Source organism: Pleurodeles waltl, chromosome 5, assembly GCF_031143425.1.
Source record: "Pleurodeles waltl isolate 20211129_DDA chromosome 5, aPleWal1.hap1.20221129, whole genome shotgun sequence".
Taxonomy (NCBI): Eukaryota; Metazoa; Chordata; class Amphibia; order Caudata; family Salamandridae; genus Pleurodeles; species Pleurodeles waltl.
Window position 1 is genome coordinate 1,365,413,707 of NC_090444.1, and position 18,484 is coordinate 1,365,432,190.

The window sequence follows — 18,484 nt, forward strand, 5'->3', positions numbered from 1 at the left end:
AAATCAAACCTTTTTGTAATACCCAAATTCAGTTTGTCTCCACAGGCAACCCCAGGCCTCTTTCCCCAGGAGCAAAAGAGGCATGGGAGGGATGAAGCCAGCTGCCAAGAAGCCGGGATCTCCTCCACAAACAAAGTTTGACATTGCTAGAGAGTGACAACCCAGTAATATAATTTTAAGTTTGGGACAGACCAGCCACCTCTTTCCCATGGGAGTGTTAAAAACCTTAAGGATCTATAAGTCCATCCATATGACCATAGGAACATTAACATCATAATGTCCAGCCTTCTAAAACAGCAGTTCTTGATTTCTAGTGGTATAGCTCACACGAAACAAAGTACTTTTGGGAGAAAGCGCATTGAAGAATGTTGTAACGACCCACCAAAGAGAAATGTAAATTATTTATCTGTTTTAGGGCTTTACTAGATTTCTCAATAAGGGGCTCTAAGTTTAAGCCAACTATACAATCAACATTCAAGGTGATATTACTGTCAAGGTATGTTGCATTTGCAACCACACAAGGTTTATTCATGGGGACTAGACTATTAACCACCACTTGTGTCTTGTCATGATTTAACTGGTACCCTGAAAATTGCCCAAACTGACTAGCCAGGTTCCTGATCTCTTCCGACGCAGTCATAGGGTCTGGGGATACCACAACAATATCATCAGCATTTGCCAGGGTTTTAGTGTCCCATCCAGTCAAATGGATGGGAGCAATCTTAGAGATAGCCTCTAGTCTACAGACAACAGATCAATATAAATAGCAAAGAGTTATGGGGAGCAAGGGCACGCCTGTCTTGTCCCCCTACGAATCTTAAAGGGTTCAGAGTACACTCCCTTCACAAACACTCCAGCAGCTAGATCCTGGTATAGTGCTTCAAATGCTTTAACGTTTCCTGACCCAATGCCAACGTCAGCATAGCACCCCAAAGGTACTGCCAGGTGACCCTATCAAATACTTTCTCAGCATCTAATAAAATCAGCACCATAGGGTCCCCTACTGCACCTGTGGTGGTAAAGAGCAATATTTTTGCAGTGAGAATGGTCGGACATCCCCTTCCCTGGAATGCGGCCACGTTGTCTTGGTGGGACAATTTTCTCAATGACTTTAGAGAGGCGCATGGCCAGGACATTAGAGTAAATCTTGGAGTCCCCATTGATCAGCGTAATTGGGCGATAAGTAATTGGTTGCTTGAAGGGTTTTATGTTTTTTAGGAAAGACTACAATATTGGCTTTAGAACACAATGATGGAGGAGCCTTGCCCTCTCAAACGTACAACAAAAGATCTAACAAATACTCCTTTATAGATGCAGAGAACACCTGATAAAACTCAAGAGGAATATCATCTGCCCCAACTGCTTTCCTTGATGGTAAATTAGAAATTGCCAATAACATTTCATCCCATGAGACTGGAGCGTCCAGTAGCTCTTGGTCAGAGCTATCTAAAGCACTCGTGGGGATTCCTTCCCAAAAGGACTGGACCTCTGTTTCCCCCCCCCCGGTCCGCTCCCCCTGCATATAAATTCAAATAGTACTTTTGGAAAGCAGCCCGAATATGAAGAGGTTTCAGAGACAAAGCCTGAGTCTTTTATTTCTTTTATATCCCCTTGGGACTCACCCTCAACCATCAGGCTGGCCCCTCCCCCAACCAGACCAACCCTAAGCCAAACCCCCAACTCCTCGGCCAACCCCCTACTGCTCTAAAACCCATGATCCCCCTCCCTACCCCCCACAAAACCAAAAGAGCAGTCAGATCCATGATTGGATCAGTGGGTCCCAGCAGCACTCCCATTAGCCCCACCACCCCTGAAGTTCTACCAACGTAGTAACAAAAAGTTGAAGAAAAAAAAGAAGAGCAGAGAAGAAAATTAAGAAAACTAAGAAACAATATCCTGGTATCCCAATAAACCCACATGCATCAGAGAGTCACATTTTATAGGCCTAGAGCGCGACACAAAAAAGAAACTAATAAGTGCCCCCAAAGGCCCTGGCTTCCCAAGTCAGTCCAATATATACAGTTCAGTCCCCCCGGAAGTCCTAGGACCAAGTTATTTCAAGTATTCCTCTACCCTTATCTCAGAAAGAAAGGTACAAGATTTTCCCTTGAAAGTTACTTTAAGGGGAGCTGGATTAAGGAGAAAGACCTCTCCGTCCAGTTTCTGGAAGGTGGTGATGAGTTGCCTAAGGAGCCAACTTTGCTCAACCGTGGAATGGCAGAAGCCAGCTCTTACAAAAAAATTATGGCCTTTAAACTCTCTCCTTGTGTCAGGGTGGGCCTTCAAATATATAGCTTCCCACAAGAGAAAGTTCTCAAAATATACCAATATGGCTCAAGGTTTTTCATCCAACACTGTCTGCTTCTTCTTAGTCATAGGGAAGTGATGTACCTGCTACAGCTCAAGACCAAGTCCCACTGAAGTAGCTCAGGGAATGTTCCCTTCAGAAGTGTTAACAAGAAGGAGTGAACATCATTGATTCAGCCCCCTCTGCAATTCCTAGACAGCGGAGATTGTTCCTTCGCTGGTGATTTTTTAAATCCTCAAGCTTCCACATAGCATCTATTGATTGTGATTCTTGTGAGCCTTGTTGAGCCTTTATCACACTGACCTCAGGTTCAAGTAGCCAAGTCTGTTCCTCTGCCACAGCGATTCACTCTCCGATATCAGAACACATGTTATTGACCTTCTTAATAGCCGTCTGGAGTTTTTTAGAAGCCAGGCAGGTACGCCGATTTTCTGAATGCACGTCCTCCAGCACCTGTTTAATTGGCTCTAGAATAAGTGATAGTGGGGGTCACTGTCGTCCACAATATCCTTCGAGGCTGCTTCACAGTGCAATTGATCTGGGCTGGCTTGAACCTCCAGATAAACTTGACATATGGCCGAATAGTTCCATGTAAGTTTACGGACCACTTTCTCTTCCGACTGCCATCTGGTTACAGCTGATAGTCCCTCTTTCCACAATATCCTTCGAGGCTGCTTCACAGTGCAATTGATCTGGGCTGGCTTGAACCTCCAGATAAACTTGACATATGGCCGAACAGTTCCATGTAAGTTTACGGACCACTTTCTCTTCCGACTCCCATCTGGTTACAGCTGATAGTCCCTCTTTCTTCCTTCACGGCCCCCCACTTCGGCCACACTTAATCATTGCTGCTGTGCCATCCATGGAGCTACTGAGATCAGTGTCAGAATCAGGAACTTCTGCAGACAGCGTTCCACTAAACTCTGAATGATCAGACTCGTCAGTGAGCAGAAAAAAACTTATCACTAGTATCAGGGGCTCCTATAATGCTCAGCATTCCTTCAGATCTTGTTCCTTGGCCTGACAGAGATATTGCAGGAGTCCTTTGCACTAGCGGGTGAGGGAGACCCAGCACAACACCCTCTCCCATGTGACAACTCTCTGCTAGCCAAGCAACAGGTGAACAAATGTACTCTCCCATGCCTCCCTGCATAGAAACATTCTTACCATTGTTATCCCCCATACCTGAGCAAGAAGCATCAGTCAAGGTCCGAGCATCTGGAGCTCCAGCGACTCCAGCACCGGAGGGGTTGCTTATGCCAACCTTAAGAACTTGAGAACTCTCCGTAAGAGGGATATCAGTCCTATAGTGTCCGGCTCCTCTTGTGTTTGATTTCCTCTGCTTTGATTCTGAAAGCAGGGCAGGAGTCTCCAAAGGGGTAGTTGACAAAGAAGAGAGCAACATATCCTTTACAGAGGGCTGTAGGGGTTTAGTTTTAAAGGTTTTGTTATCAGGGAGGGAAGTGTGTCGTCTGCCGTTCTCATGCACCATCCTCAATGCTGGGGGCAGCGGCCTCCATCCCCTGACAGATGCCTCAGCTTCCTTGGGCAGTTGCTTTTTGGTGCTGCATTGGGGGGAATCCCAGTTGGATTATTTGCTTTTTTGAACCCCTGCAACCCCTTGCCTCATTTGTTGTCCATAATCTCACCCTTGAAGCTCCTCCAGGTCAGTAGTCTGAGCCGCTGGAGGACAAGTGGGAAAAACAGGTAATTCAACAGTGGGGCACCATGCCGTAGAGCCGAAGCATGTGCAGCCCAAATCAGCTTCAGGATGTGCCTGATGAGGCACCAGGTAGGCAATAAATGACGGTGTTGAAGCAGATATTGCCCAGCATGCAATAGGGGTTTCAGGGTGTGTGTGGACCAGGTAGTACTCCTTATAGCATTTTATGCATTTCAGAAAGCGTATCAGTCTTCTTCTCCCTCTTGTATTGGCTCCGGGGACAGGGAGAGCAGCAAGCCGGCGTACTACACAGACGCCATGTTGCTCCTACACATCTTCACATGATGTTTCAATGGTATGTTCTTTTCTTGGCATGGCCAGTTACTGTTCCAGATACATACAAGACTTTCCCAATATTAGTACTCCATTAAAAGAGTGGGTGAAGAAAAAGGTTTTTTTTAATAGTCACAAGAAAGTGAGCGCAGTTTCTAAAGAATCAAACACATGATTGAAAATGCTAAGGAAATTGTGTGCTTTAATTCAAAGCTTCATACAGAGGTTTTGGTAGATGCTAGCTCAGTCAGGTTAGGTGCAATCCTTGCAAATCATAGTGGACCTCCAAGTGCTTGACAGCATATTGTGGCATATGCCAGTAGAACATCTGTCTTCAACAGAATGTGCATACTCACAGCAGGAGGAAGAAAGTTTGCATGTGGTATGGGGTTGTGCACATTTCCCTGTGTTCCTATATGAAAAGCTGTTAATGCTGGAGGGACTGTTCATGAAGCTTAGCTGACCATCTTTGGCAATCAAAAAGCCAAGATGCCTCCTCACAATGAACAACAGGGACTGCAATTACAAGAGTATGATAATACCATTGTGCATCGTTCAGGAAAGCATCAGAATCCTGCTGACTATATTTCGAGAGTGCCTATGCAAGGTCGCGGTACTCCATCACAATTACACATTAGTCGTGGAACAAGCACACCCGACTTCTCACTAATGATGATGAATATCAAAAATATAAAAATGTCAAAGATGAATTGTCCATAATTCAGGAAGGAATTATACTGCAAGGGTCGAGAATCCTGATTCCAGGAAGTCTGCGACAGAAAGTGATTGAAGTAGCTCACGAAGGACATTATGGTATTGTTGCCACCAAGCGAGCTCTCCGAGTTTGGTTTCCATACTTAGATAAAAGAGTTGAGAAGGAACTCAAGGCCTGTCACATATGCAATTGCCTGTCCATCAATGTTACTCAACATACTCTGAAAATGTCATAACTGCCTAAACATGCCTGGGAGAGATTAGACATCAAGTTTTTTGGTCCCCTTAATACTGATCATAATTTACTGGTGATTGCACATGAATATTCATGTTTTCCTTTGGTTGAAGGTCTCTCACCCACAACTCATAAACGAGTAATTGAAAAACCTGATGGCATCTTTGCAACACGGGACATACAAGCCATTGTAAAGTCTGACAATGATCCACCATTCAGTAGTACATCATTTAAAGAATTTCTGGAGCATCTGAACATAAAGCATCAAAAGATCACGCCTTTATGGCCCCAGTCCAATGGCTTGCTGACTGTTTTATGGGTAAACTAAAGAAAGCAGTGCAGTGTGCAACTCTCGAGAAGCTCAATTTGAAAGCAGTATTGAATTTTACTCTACGAGCTTTTTGTTTAACATCCCACTTGACCACAGCTGAAAGTCCTGTGACTTTGAAGTTTGGGAGAGCAATGACAACCAAGCTACTTCAATGGACCGCCAAGAGAGATAGAAGTGAAAACATGATTCATACAAAGGACTTGGTTAACAAGCAGAAAATGAAAGTTTATGCAGACAAAAGGTGACATGCAAAAGAAATCCAATTTAGAAAAGGACATTTGGTGATCGCTCAATAAATATGCAAAAGAAAATCTAATGCTTTTTATAATGCTGAACAATTCTAGGTGGTGTCTACTGAGGGACACATAGTGACTGCCCAGCATAATGGGAAGTCTATTGCCAGAGACTCTTCTCACTTTAGGCCTGTGTTTAATCTGTCTTCAACTTGAAATGGTGAAAGAAAGGCTGACTCAAAAGACTCAGGCCCTCATTACAACCCTGGCGGTCCAAGACAGCCAGGGCTGTTCTGGACGAAGCACCGCCAACAGGCTGGCAGTGCTTCCCAAGGCATTACGACCGCAGCGTAAGCGCCGCGGTCGCACCGCCGGGGCCGGCGATTTCCCGCCACAATGGCCCCGGCGGTTGTAATCCGCCAGGGCAGCGCTGCTTGCAGCGCTGCCCAGGGGATTACGAGTCCCCCAACCGCCAGCCTTTTCCTGGTGGTTTGAACTGCCAGGAAAAGGCTGGCGGTATGCGGAGTCGCGGGGCCCCTGCACTGCCCATGCCACTGGCATGGGCAGTGCAGGGGCCCCGTGACAGGGCCCCGTTCAGCTTTTCACTGTCTGCTATGCAGACAGTGAAAAGCGCAACGGTGCAACTGCACCCGTCGCATGGCCGCAACACCGCCGGCTCCATTTGGAGCCGGCTCTTGTGTTGCATCCGAGATCCCCGCTGGGCCGGCGGGCGTAACTAGGTTTCCACCCGCCGTCCCAGCGGGGATCTCCAAATGGCCGCCGCGGGAGAGTCACCGCCCGTCAAGGTCGTAATGAGGTCCTCAGTGATTGTTGCTGATGCTTTACCATCATTAGCAATCTCTGACACTGAAGATGAAAATTTACACCTTCCAGTAACCAGATTGGGTTGTATGATCAAAACGCCACAGAGATTGACTCTAAGAGATATAGTTGTACTTGTTTCCTTATATACATGTGTATGTTTGCTGATTTTCTAAAAAAGTTTGTAATTTTTTAATTTAATATAGGGGGAGTCGTAGTGAATGGCATGATTTAGAATGAAACCTTTCTGGCTCCCAGCGGACTCCATATCAGTGTGACATAATTGCTAGAATAGAATGTAATGAAAGCTTGGTTTAGAATGTTGGCGTTCACGGGTAAACGCAGAGAAATAAAGACGTGTAATTTCAGGGACAGCTCCTTCGCTATGGCAAAGGAGCATCACCCCTCTGGCTGAGCCACCAGCAGAAAAATAAAATGATAGTTCACTGCAGGGAGGGGCAGGGCTGGGCCACAGGAAGTCACAGGAGGTGGGAGGGGGAGGACAAATGGAGTGCACCTCAGTGTGCATGTGTGTTTGGGCAGCTGATTCAGGCCAGTCAAACACACATGCACACTTAGTTTTCTCCAGCCTATCTGTGTTTAACAGCCAGTCCGGAGAAACTGCACAGAGACCCCGGGGCTGTGTTTGAGCATCAGTCCAAGCCACTCAGGCCAATCCTTATGCTGCTTTCAAGTTAGAATCAGCATGAAAGCAGCACCAGGATGCTGGGGAGCCTTGCTGGTGTCCCAGTGAATGCTTGGACACCACATGGAGGGAACAGGAGCGAGGTATCAGGGACGGCACGGGATGGCAGTCTGAGGTAAGTTTATTTGTTATTATTGTTTTTTTTATTTTCCCCTCCCTTCCTGCCCCCCTGCCCTTGAGATTTGCATTGGCCGCCATTGTGTGATTTACTGCTCCGTGTGTGGTGTAGTCATTGGCAGGTACCCAGGCTGGGGAAGAAGGCCAACTCCTGATTTCAGAACTGAAGAACCAGGTTTGAGTTTTGGCATTGGTTCAACATCCTGTGTTTCTGGGCAAATCACTTAATATCCTTGTGCCTAAAACAATGAATGTGACCTTGTGTATTGCAACTGGTGTTTATATAAATGCTTATAATATCTACTAGTTTGTGATCAATATAAAACAAATGATAAAGGTACACGAAATGTGGAAAAAGTGAAGTATGCCACATGTAAGCATCAAGAAAGTCCGGATTTTCACAGGAAAGCTAAAATCACAAAAAACTTTGCAACCTTCACATAGTTTCTGCAAATTCACACTGTCTAGTCCAGTACCTACATATCTAGATTACCTATCAGGCATGTGGTGATTTTTTTCCTTTCAACTATGAACTCCTCAAAAACGTTTTGAGGCATGGACGAACTGGACATTTGTCCCACCTTCCAAGGGCACTCCTGACAAAATAAACTATCTTTACATTTGACCCCTGTCAGTTCTATTTCCCTATCTAAACCTTTCTCCCTTCTGCCTACCTCTGCCTCTGTCGATCTACCCATTGTCATGTTGATGATTTTTGCATCATGGGCAATATATATTTCATCTGTTTTGGCTGACCCTGTTAAAGTTTGTCATTTAGAATCGTTTATATCATGCATTTTTTAATTCGCTTGACAGGGTGAAAACATTCAAACTTGTTTCGTTCCGGGCCCCCATTATATGTTGTGCCTGGGAACCCTAAAATCATTAAGATGACATTGGAAATCCTGATAACATTTTCGACCATCCTACGCCTCTCGGTTATGATCAGCTTCAAAGTCGAGTCGGTTTCAGCTTGAAATGTTTTAAACAGCCCGAACTCTTTGCATCATTCTTGGCACCTTTACATTTGCAACTATCAAAGCCGGATCCTCTTGCATCAGATAAGACATCTGCCTGTGGGCCCTCCAAGCTCGAGCTTGTGTGAAATAGGTGAGTGCACAATAGTGGCAAAATAGTTCACTGGTAACCTTTAGTTCATCCAGTGAATGAATGTTGTCTGGAAAGGGAGGTTGTATCTAGTAAACAACAACCTAGATTTATCAGCAGCACATAAAACTCAACATTTAACATGCGCATGTATTGTGCGTTACCTAGCATCCCCTTCACATACATAGACACAAGTCAAATTAAGCTGTGCAAGCCGTACAGTTTGTATCCGAGTATGTATCAAAGTCTCTAACAATGCGCGGTATTTTTCCTATAATCATGATAACCCGTTAATAAAGCAAAGGTGCAGGAACTGCATGCAGCATTTTTTAAAAATGAAATCTTGTAAAATCTTTAAACGTAGTTCTTTATGAGCAGAATTGCGTTTTGAACGTTGGTAAGTCAAATGAACCAAGTATCCCTGAGTCAAAGCGAGAGCAAATGAACTTGACTGATGTGGTGAGAGCTTAATTCTCCCCAATCTGTTTATAATGAATGGACTGTCTCTGTCCCTCCCGTAGATCGCCATTCACGGATAAGGAGACAGGCGGTGGTGAAAAATGCAACTGAGAGATCCATTAAAATTAGCTGGCTACTACTGTCAATTTCCGTAGAGCATCCGCTACCAACACCAGCACAGTTAAAATCTCCTTGCCTGGGACAAAGTCACCCAGTAGGGGGTTGAGGAAATAGTGTCCACCACAGATTACTAAATCTGTAGTTTTAAAACACTTCAGCAACTCTGATGGAAATGCCAAATAAGAAGTTGTAGAGTTAATACTGGCTTTTGAGGTATAGAAAGAATCCATTAACAGAGATTGCACCTCAGACAGCATTACGCCGTGAGGTAAAGAAACATCAATTTCACAGTTACACGACTTATATTGCCACCTGTGATGTCATAACAAATGTAGCTTACCTTATTAGAAATATGTGATCTAGGTTTTTCATGAAGCACAGTAAAAATGTAATTCCAGTGAGGATATTTTATGTTGCATTGTATTCATTCAGCACAGTAAATACCCAAGATTTCATGGTGCTGAATACAACAATTCAAAGATGGCAGTCAAGTCAATGATAGAGAATACTACTGATAAATAAAATCGAAATTGCAGTCTTAATCACCTTCAGAATTTCAGAGCATTCTTAATTCTCAGAGATTGTTAGAGAGTTCCAAAGTCTAGAGATTATAGCACGCTCACATTTGCTAGAGGGTAACAAAGGTCCACATCATAGTAGATACAATGTGGCAGGCAAATGCGCTGAACGTGCTGTACTGTAGGCAGCCAATGCAGAAATCATCTTGTATGGGAAACTAAGTAGTCTTTTTAAGCCCACAGAGGAGTGCACCATAACATCTGAATCCAATGTTAGTTCATTATAAAATGCATTAGTGTTGGGACGGAAATGTCCTCTGCATGGTTACAAATGCATACCCCTACCCTGAGTGCCCAACTGTACTGTTGTTTGCATCCATAATGCAGATTTTTTGTCACAGCAAACACTGATCATGCATGTGTGACGTGACATAGGCCTGTCTTATGGATTGTGCTCTTGTTGGTTTGAGAGTGGTCTCCAAAGCGCTGCCTTCACAGTGGTGAAAGGCTACGGCTTTCACAAAGGGTTAAGCAGCACAAGCTGAGTGGTGGCAGCATACAGTTTGGTGTTAATTAGTGGTGAACAGGTAATTTTTATCCTTTGTCACTGGAGTGAGCTCCACAAGCTCACTCATGTTTTTAAAAGTTCTGCAGCTGTGCGCTTAACTCACGCTTGACCAATGTCAGGTAGATGTGGAGTCCCCCACAGTGCAGGAGTAGTGACTCTTCTCTCAGATGTATGTGTGCCTGGGATGGACAGAGTACAAGGATAGAGCAGTACTGTGTAGCACTTGTGGGATTAGTGCATGTTTTGAGTGTATGTATGCCTGCAAAGAATACATAACACGAAAGATGTAGTGATGTGTAGTGCATTCGAAATGAAAGAACATCCTGGTGATGTGTAGTGCATTCGAAATGAAAGAACATCCTGGGTGTATGTGTGCTTGCATGAAGTACAATACATGAAGGGTGATGTTTTGTGCAGCTTTGTGTGTTGCAAATAGAACATCCTGGTACATTATAGACAAGTTTCAGCGCTGAACAATGCACGCAGACTGAATGGATGTACTGAATGTATGTGTACTTGTTCCAGTACAATGCATACAATGCATGGAGGAAACAGTGCTGGACTGTAAATCTGCCCTGAAAGTACACTGAATAAGTGTGTCTGCACTGGGACATTATGTGGAGGAGCCTGGGATCCATTTTTGAAAGCCCAGGCCTGTCTAGTGAAGACATGAAGAGTAGAGGGATAAAGGAATCACCGCAGACAGATTTGTGAATTGCTGCATTCCTGTGAGCTAGGTGGGACACCGGAGGAAGGGACCATCTCTTCAGAGCAGAGACTCAGAATAAACAATTTGTTAAAACTGTCTTATTTAAAATCTATGCTTACTACTGGACCCTAGGCAATGTAGATTTATGGTAAGTAAGAAAGGAAGAGCTGAAAATTAAAACCATTAAATATTCTCAGTTTATCAATGACATTTCTTAAAAGAGTCAATGATGAGGGCTGGAAGAAGGTTTAGAATATTTATTATCAATGATTAGTATCTCATCTTTATTGACAGAAATAAATTAGAAGTCAATGATCAATAGTATCAATAATAAACAGAATGTCGCATAAAGCTCATTCATGAAATTCTATTCCCTAATCTAAGTTTAAGGATGGGAATAGTTTTGTAAAAATAATCAAATGGCTAGAACCCATAAAGAGTTTGCAAATCAAAGATGTAATAGCGTTAAGATACTCAGTAAAGGCTTCAAAGCAAAATATGTTTCAGACAAAGAGTCTCAGAATGAATCTAAGTGTCAAGTTTGAAGGTACTCAAAGTGAGTCTGAGAAAGTGTCTCAGAGCGTATCTGCAAGAAGTCTAGTCAAATCCAAAGTCTAAAAATCCTCAAAAAGTCCCGGTCCTACTCTAGGAACACACATTTTGTAATAAACAAACAACATAACTAGTAACTTCTTTCTTCGTCTCCACCGTCGGTTCAGCCATTCAGGTTTCAATGTCTTCATGGGACATAACAGCTTTCATTGACTAATCTATCAGAACAAAGCAGCTATGAAACATTTTTATTCATCATGTTCTAATGTTGCAACTAAACTATCTACTGCATGCTGGTTCACATAGTTGTAGAGAATGGAAGAGTGCAATGGTTAGTGTAATGCTTATTTGCACATCTAATTTCCTTCTCCATACACATTTTCTATCTAACTTACTTATAAACAAATTTTGCGATTCCAAACTAAACAGTTTATTCATTTAATAAACAAATGAACCCGTGAAGGTTAAAAGAATTGGTAGACTTTTCATCCTTATCGTGGTCTCCCCTAACTTTTTGCCTCTGTTTCTCAGGTTGTTGATATGTGCTGGAATCTGTTTTTGCTGTTTTTGTCACTCTGGGCACTTTACCACTGCTATCCTGTGCTAAAGTGCAAGTGCTCCTGTAGAAAATGTGTATGTAATTGGCTTTCCATGATTGGCATATTTGATTTACTGGTAAGTCCCTAGTACAGTGCACTAGAGGTGCCCAGGGCCTGTAAATCAAATGCTACTAGTGGGCCTGCAGCACTGGTTGTGCCACCCACAATAGTACCCCTGTAAACATGGCTCAGACCTGCCACCGCAGTGTCTGTGGTTTTTAACTGCCAATTCGACTTGGCAGGTGTACCTACTTGCGAGGCCTAAACCTTCCCTTTTCTTACATGTAAGACACCCCTAAGGTAGGCCCTTGGTAGCCTCATGGGAAGGGTGCAGTGTATGTTTAAGGTAGGACATATACTAATGTTTTTTATTTGTCCTGACAGTGAAATACTACCAAATTCGGTTTTCACTGTTACAAGCCCTATTTCTCTCAAAGGATATCATGGGGGCTACCTTTAAAAATGATTAAAGCATAGATTCCCTTTGGGAGCAGATTGACATATGGAGTTTGAGGTCTCTGAGCTCACAATTTAAAAATACAACTTTTAGTAAAGTTGGTTTTAAGATTGTGTGTTTGAAAATGCCACTTTTAGAAAGTGGGCATTTTCTTTCTTAAATCATTCTGTGACTCTGTCTGTTTGTGGATTCCCTGTATGGGTCAGCTTGACAGTTGGGCTGTTTGCACCTCTCTCTAGACAGTGACACAAAGGGAGCTGGGGTGTAGCCTGCATATCCCGATGAGCCATCTGTGCTAGAAGGGAGGGGAGGAGTGGTCACACACCTGAAAGGGCTGTTCCTGCCCTCACACAATGCAGTCTCCAACCCCCTGGTGTGTGTCTGGGGCCTGGCCTGGGCAAGGCAGGATTTCACAAACAAGAGAGACTTTCCTTTGAAGTAAGCCTACTGCAAAGGGCAAAATGGGTATAAGAAGGGCACCCAAAACCACAGACTTTAGATCACTTCTGGACACCAAGAGGAACCTCTGCCTGGAGAAGAGCTGAAGAGATGAAGAGCTGAGGAGAATGTGCTGCCCTGCCTGTGACTGTGCTTTGTGGAGCTATCCTGCAGTTGCTGATTCTGCCTGGTGAAAGGGGACAAAGACTGGACTTTGTGTACCTTGCTGCTTGTGCAGCTCTGCAAGACTTCTGCCTGTGACTATGACTGAGAGCCATGGCCTTCTAGTCTCTCTGCAGGGTGAGTGGACATCACCCAGGGAAAACAAAGATCTGCTGCCTTGGAGCATGGAGCACCATTTCCTGCCTGCTTGCCAAGAATAGTGTGCCCTATTAGGAACAGTAGAGCATTGGACAGAGCAAGGTGCATTGGGGAGCCCTACTGATAGGATTTCCTGGGTGAGGTGTGAGGAGAATGGCTGCACACTGATTGGGTTGTTGCCACTGTGCTGGAATGGTCATGCGACCCTGTATGCCAGCAGAAGGCCAGCATCACCGTGCCATTGTAATGGAGTATGCTAGAGGGGCACTGTTGAACGTATTTTGGGCCAAGAGTGTGAGACTTTTGTCTGCCGAAATCAGCAACCGCATATGCCAAGAGGGGCTGCCATAGTGAGGGTAATCACATGAGAACAATCTGTACCTGATTGTGAGTAGTGCGGCAACCTCATATGCCAGGAGCGGCTGCGGGTACCACATTATTCGGGTGGTAGCCTGGACAAGAGGATTACTGATGTGACTGATTTCCTAAGGATCACAAGGATTCCATTGAAGATGTTACACCCTCGCTGGAGCTCCAACTGGGACACAGACCCCCATTAGGGGAAAAGTGACATACATCGTGCTGGCTGAGTGGGTGCAGCTCTGATTGCTGGATGAGCGATGCTCAGAAGAGTGAGCAAGTGCCTCCCTGATGCTATGCACAACCTGTCTTTGTCCAACAGAATCTAGACTCAGGAGCACCCAAGGAGACAGCACTCACTGTACTGCTGAACACTTCCATACTGCTAGAGTGGGTAAAACCAGAACTGGGTCTGTGAGGCCCCTCGGGGCTCACTGCTAGCAGTGCTGTGGAACCATATCCGCTAACAAGTCAAAGGAGAATTTTTGAGTATGGCCTACTAGTAGGAATTCCCTGGAGGTGGTCACCAGTGAAAGGGGAATAACCCTAAAAATGTTACAAGGTAGAGGGTAGGTAATGAATTTGCTAGACAGCTGCTAGAACCCCAACTTCAAGGGGAGTGTGTTATTGCTTATGACAATTGTTATTCCTTTGCATGTGTAGAGTTAGAAATAAAATACTTATTTTTCTTATAAATGTCAATATTGGACTGACAATTGGTTTATCGTTCGTACTATGTGCGCTTATGAGATATGAGTAATGTTCACTTACCTGCACCTACACTGCCAGTGCACAGCTACCACTAAGAGTCAAGTGCAGAAGGGTTACTTGGCCCAGTTGCTCAGGATCCATAGAGTCTTGGGCCCTGGGACATCAGGAGTAAAAGGTCCTCAACCACCACAGTTAGGACGAGTAACCCCAGTTTTCCCTGTGGCCTTCTGAGAAGGGTTTGTCAGTAAGTATACCCACATAAATCACATTTCCATAACCCAAGCTTTCACAGAAGACAGAGGTTGCACAACACCAATCCAATGGGAAAAGGGAAGAAAGAATGTAAGGGTGAAAGTGTCACTACATTAAACAGGGCTGGTTTGTGCAACAACTGGTAGCCCAGCACCAAATGGAGGGAAAATAACTCACATATCCTTGTTTCTACCTGAATAAGGGCCAATGTTAGGTGAACATCCTTATCTTCCCATTCAGGGTGATTAGGGGCCAGATGTAGGTAGCATTTTGCATGGCGCAAACTGCAAAAATCACAGTTTGTGCCATGCAAAAGGCGCATCGCGATGCTCATTCACATTTTGCGAGTCGGTACTCATTCGCAAAATATGAATGCGACTCGCAAATAGGAAGGGGTGTCCCCTTCCTATTTGCGACTCGCACCGCAATGCTAAATTGCTTTGTGACCGCGAAAGCGGTCGCAAAGCAATTCACAGTTACCACCAGTGTCACACTGGTGACAGCCCATTCGCAAAAGGGAAGGGGTCCCAATGGGACCCCTTCCCCTTTGTGAATGTTGCCATAAATGTTTTTTCAGAGCAGATGGTTTCGTTATTTTTTTTGTATTGCAACTCATTTTCCTTTAAGGAAAACGGGCTGCAAAACAACAAAAAAAATGCTTTATTTAAAAAGCAGTCACAGACATGGAGGTCTGCTGTCTCTAGCAGGCCACCATCCCTGTGAGTGCAGGGAATCGCTATGGGGTCGCAAAATGCGACCCACCTCATTAATATTATGAGGTGGGTCTTTGCTACCCCATAGCGATTCACAGACGGTGTCTGAGACACCGTTCTGCATCCGAATTTGCGATTCGGAAATTGCTAGTCGCACCGACTCGCAATTTCCGAATCGCAAATTCGGAGATTGCTACATCTGGCCCTAGGTGTGTAAGGTTTTTAAGGAACATCTCATGTTTTGAAGGATTTCATTTAATAAACAACATGAAGCCTCCCCAATAAATGAGGTCTAGCTCTTCAAAATTATCTTTATTATCTCTAAAGCTAGAGGGACTGTGTTTATCATCTACATTCATGTGGAACCCAGCTTTTATGTCTGCAGAGAAGTAATTGGAGGCAGTAGGTAATGGATGACTAGAAATATTGAAATTGCAAGGCCCTTCAGAACTTTACAATGGTTTACCTTCACTCTGGATTCACATGGTGAAAGAGCAAACATGTGTTGAGAATATGAAAGTCCAGCTTTTTTTTCCAAAAACGTGCGGTCGCTGATATAACCAAAGACTTTTTAAAGTAACAGCGCTGATTTTTTTATTCACGAGAACACCATGTACGTATTCTGCAATGGAATGTTTGCCTCTCTAGTCTCCTTTACTTTACTTGTAGACATGGATGAGCAGTCAAAGCCTAGCTCTAAGGACGTGGTGAAAGGTTAGATGAAGGTACAGCAAAGTAATGTTACCATACTTTTGAAGGCCTTGCTACATTTGGTATTTTTTGTGAATGTAAAACACTTTACTAATATCTCTAAATATTTAACTATTTTAAAAGTATAAATAGAAGCCAAATTGTAAAATGCACTTAAATCACAACATACAATAAAATATGTAATTCAATAGAAAATCAAGTGACAACCACTTGCCATTAGATATAGACACTACCTGCAATTCACATTCACTAGATGATCATGAGCACTCTTGAAAGCAATACCACACAATACATGTGCAGTTACTGTTAAGATGGGCTGTCATGCAGTGTTTGCAAACAAGTAATCTACGTGATCACTTTCTGATCATGAACATAGCACTGTAAAATGGACTTCATTCTTCTGACCTACCTCCAGTTACAACATTAAGGGGTCGCAAACCTTACGGTTTAGTATCTTAAGGATCAGATACAGTAGAAAAACAGTAGAAGTTAAGATAAATGTTAAGATAAATTACAACAGTAACTTGGCAGATAAATGAGAAGAGTTCTGGAGTTAGAGAAATGAAGCAAAAGGGTGTAGAAAAATATGCTTTTCTCCCAGTTTAGAGGTAGGTGGGTTCGGTCTTGAAAAATAGACATGTAGCCTGGGAACTCTAGAGACTTCAGGTCACCAGCTCCTCATTCTAAGTCGACCAAACTGATGATGAATAGGAGCAGAAAAACAAAACTGTCTAGCCCAGTGACATGGTATATGATCCCAATGGATCAAAGCACAATCACATGGGCAACTTATCCTCTTCTCTCTTGCATACCAACCAGGTACTGGACATCTGCATCTAAGAAGAGTCAAATGATTAACCAAAAAGATTTCTGCCAAGAGAGTTTGCGCTCACTACCCAGCTTCTTCGTACTTATAGCGGTAGATCCTTGAGGAAGCAGTCCTATCTCTGGTGAAGGGTAAAGAAAGCTCCGGTTTACTACCTTTACATATCTAGGCAAGGTCTGCAGCAGGTCAGGCCTCTCAGACTTAGGCAATGATTCGTTCCTGTTAAGAAAAAAATTGCCAGCACAGAGCTGCACATCTGGAAGCACCAAAGCAGCAGCGTCCAATGAGGTCTGGTTCATAAAGGCCTTATAAGGTGTGTTCTTCAGATGCTCTGTAAACAAAAGGTGAACTGCATCTTATATTTCCAAGTCCCTTCAGTTGGAAAGCGCCCCACTACAAATCAATGTCAGAGCACTCAGACTAAGGGGGTCATTACAACCCTGGCGGTCTTTGACTGCCAGGGCTGTTTTGACGGAAGCACAGCCAACAGGCTGGCGGTGCTTCCTGGGGGATTACGACCGCGGCGGAAGTGCCGGGGTCACACCGCCGGGACCGGTGATTTCCTGTCACTTTAGTCCCGGCGGTTTAAATCCCCCAGCGCTGCCCAGGGGATTACGAGTCCCCCTCCCGCCAGCCTTTTCTTGGCGGTTTGAACCGCCATGAAAAGGCTGTCGGAAAGGGGAGTCACGGGGCCCCTGGGGGCCACTGTCATGGGCAGTCCAGGGGCCCCCTGCCACAGCCCCATGAAGCTTTTCACTGTCTGCATAGCAGACAGTGTGAAGCGAGACGGGTGCAACTGCACCCGTCGCACAGCCGCAACACCACCATTTGGAGCCGGCTCCCGTGTTGCGGCCGAGATTCCCGCTGGGCCGGCGGGTGGAAGCCAATTTTCTGCCCGCCGGCCCAGGGGCGATCTCCAAATAGGCCCCGCAGGAGTACGGCCACATTGGCGGCTGCCCAGCTGTTTCAACTTGGCAGGCGGCAACCGAGGGCCTAAGAGCCTGATTTATGAAAAGTTAGCCCAGCCTAAGAGTAGTTTTTTTATGCAAAAGCGGTGCAAACATACAAAAATAATCATATTTTGTAACTTTGCGCCACTTTTTCATAAAAAAATAACGCAAAGGCGGTGCAAACTTTTTCAGAAATCAGGCTCTTAGCCTGAAAATCCCATCAACCAGTTTGGAGCAGATTTTTCATCCAGAAAGGGGTTTCTCTGGCATACATTTTTTCCCTCCTGTAAGAATGCTATCCTGTTGCTATAGCCTGCTTGCAGGCAGACATATGAAAAACCCAGAGCCCTTCACTGGTGAGAGTCCTGGTGTATTTTCCTCAGATATGTCAGCGAGACAAATGAGCAGGGTAGAACAAAACACGTTTTTCACTGTGGGCAGCATCCATTATCCACCTTTCAAATGCCATTCTCACACATGAAAAAAAAAATGGTTTTGTAACCCTGATGACGTGGTGCTCATAAACTATTCCCTATGTGCACACATTCTTATGTTTGCGAATATTATTGCAAAATAATGCCTATAGTTTGCAACTGTTTCCAAATGTGCAAAAAATAAACAAGATGGTAGTTCCATATATTGTAGTCTTCT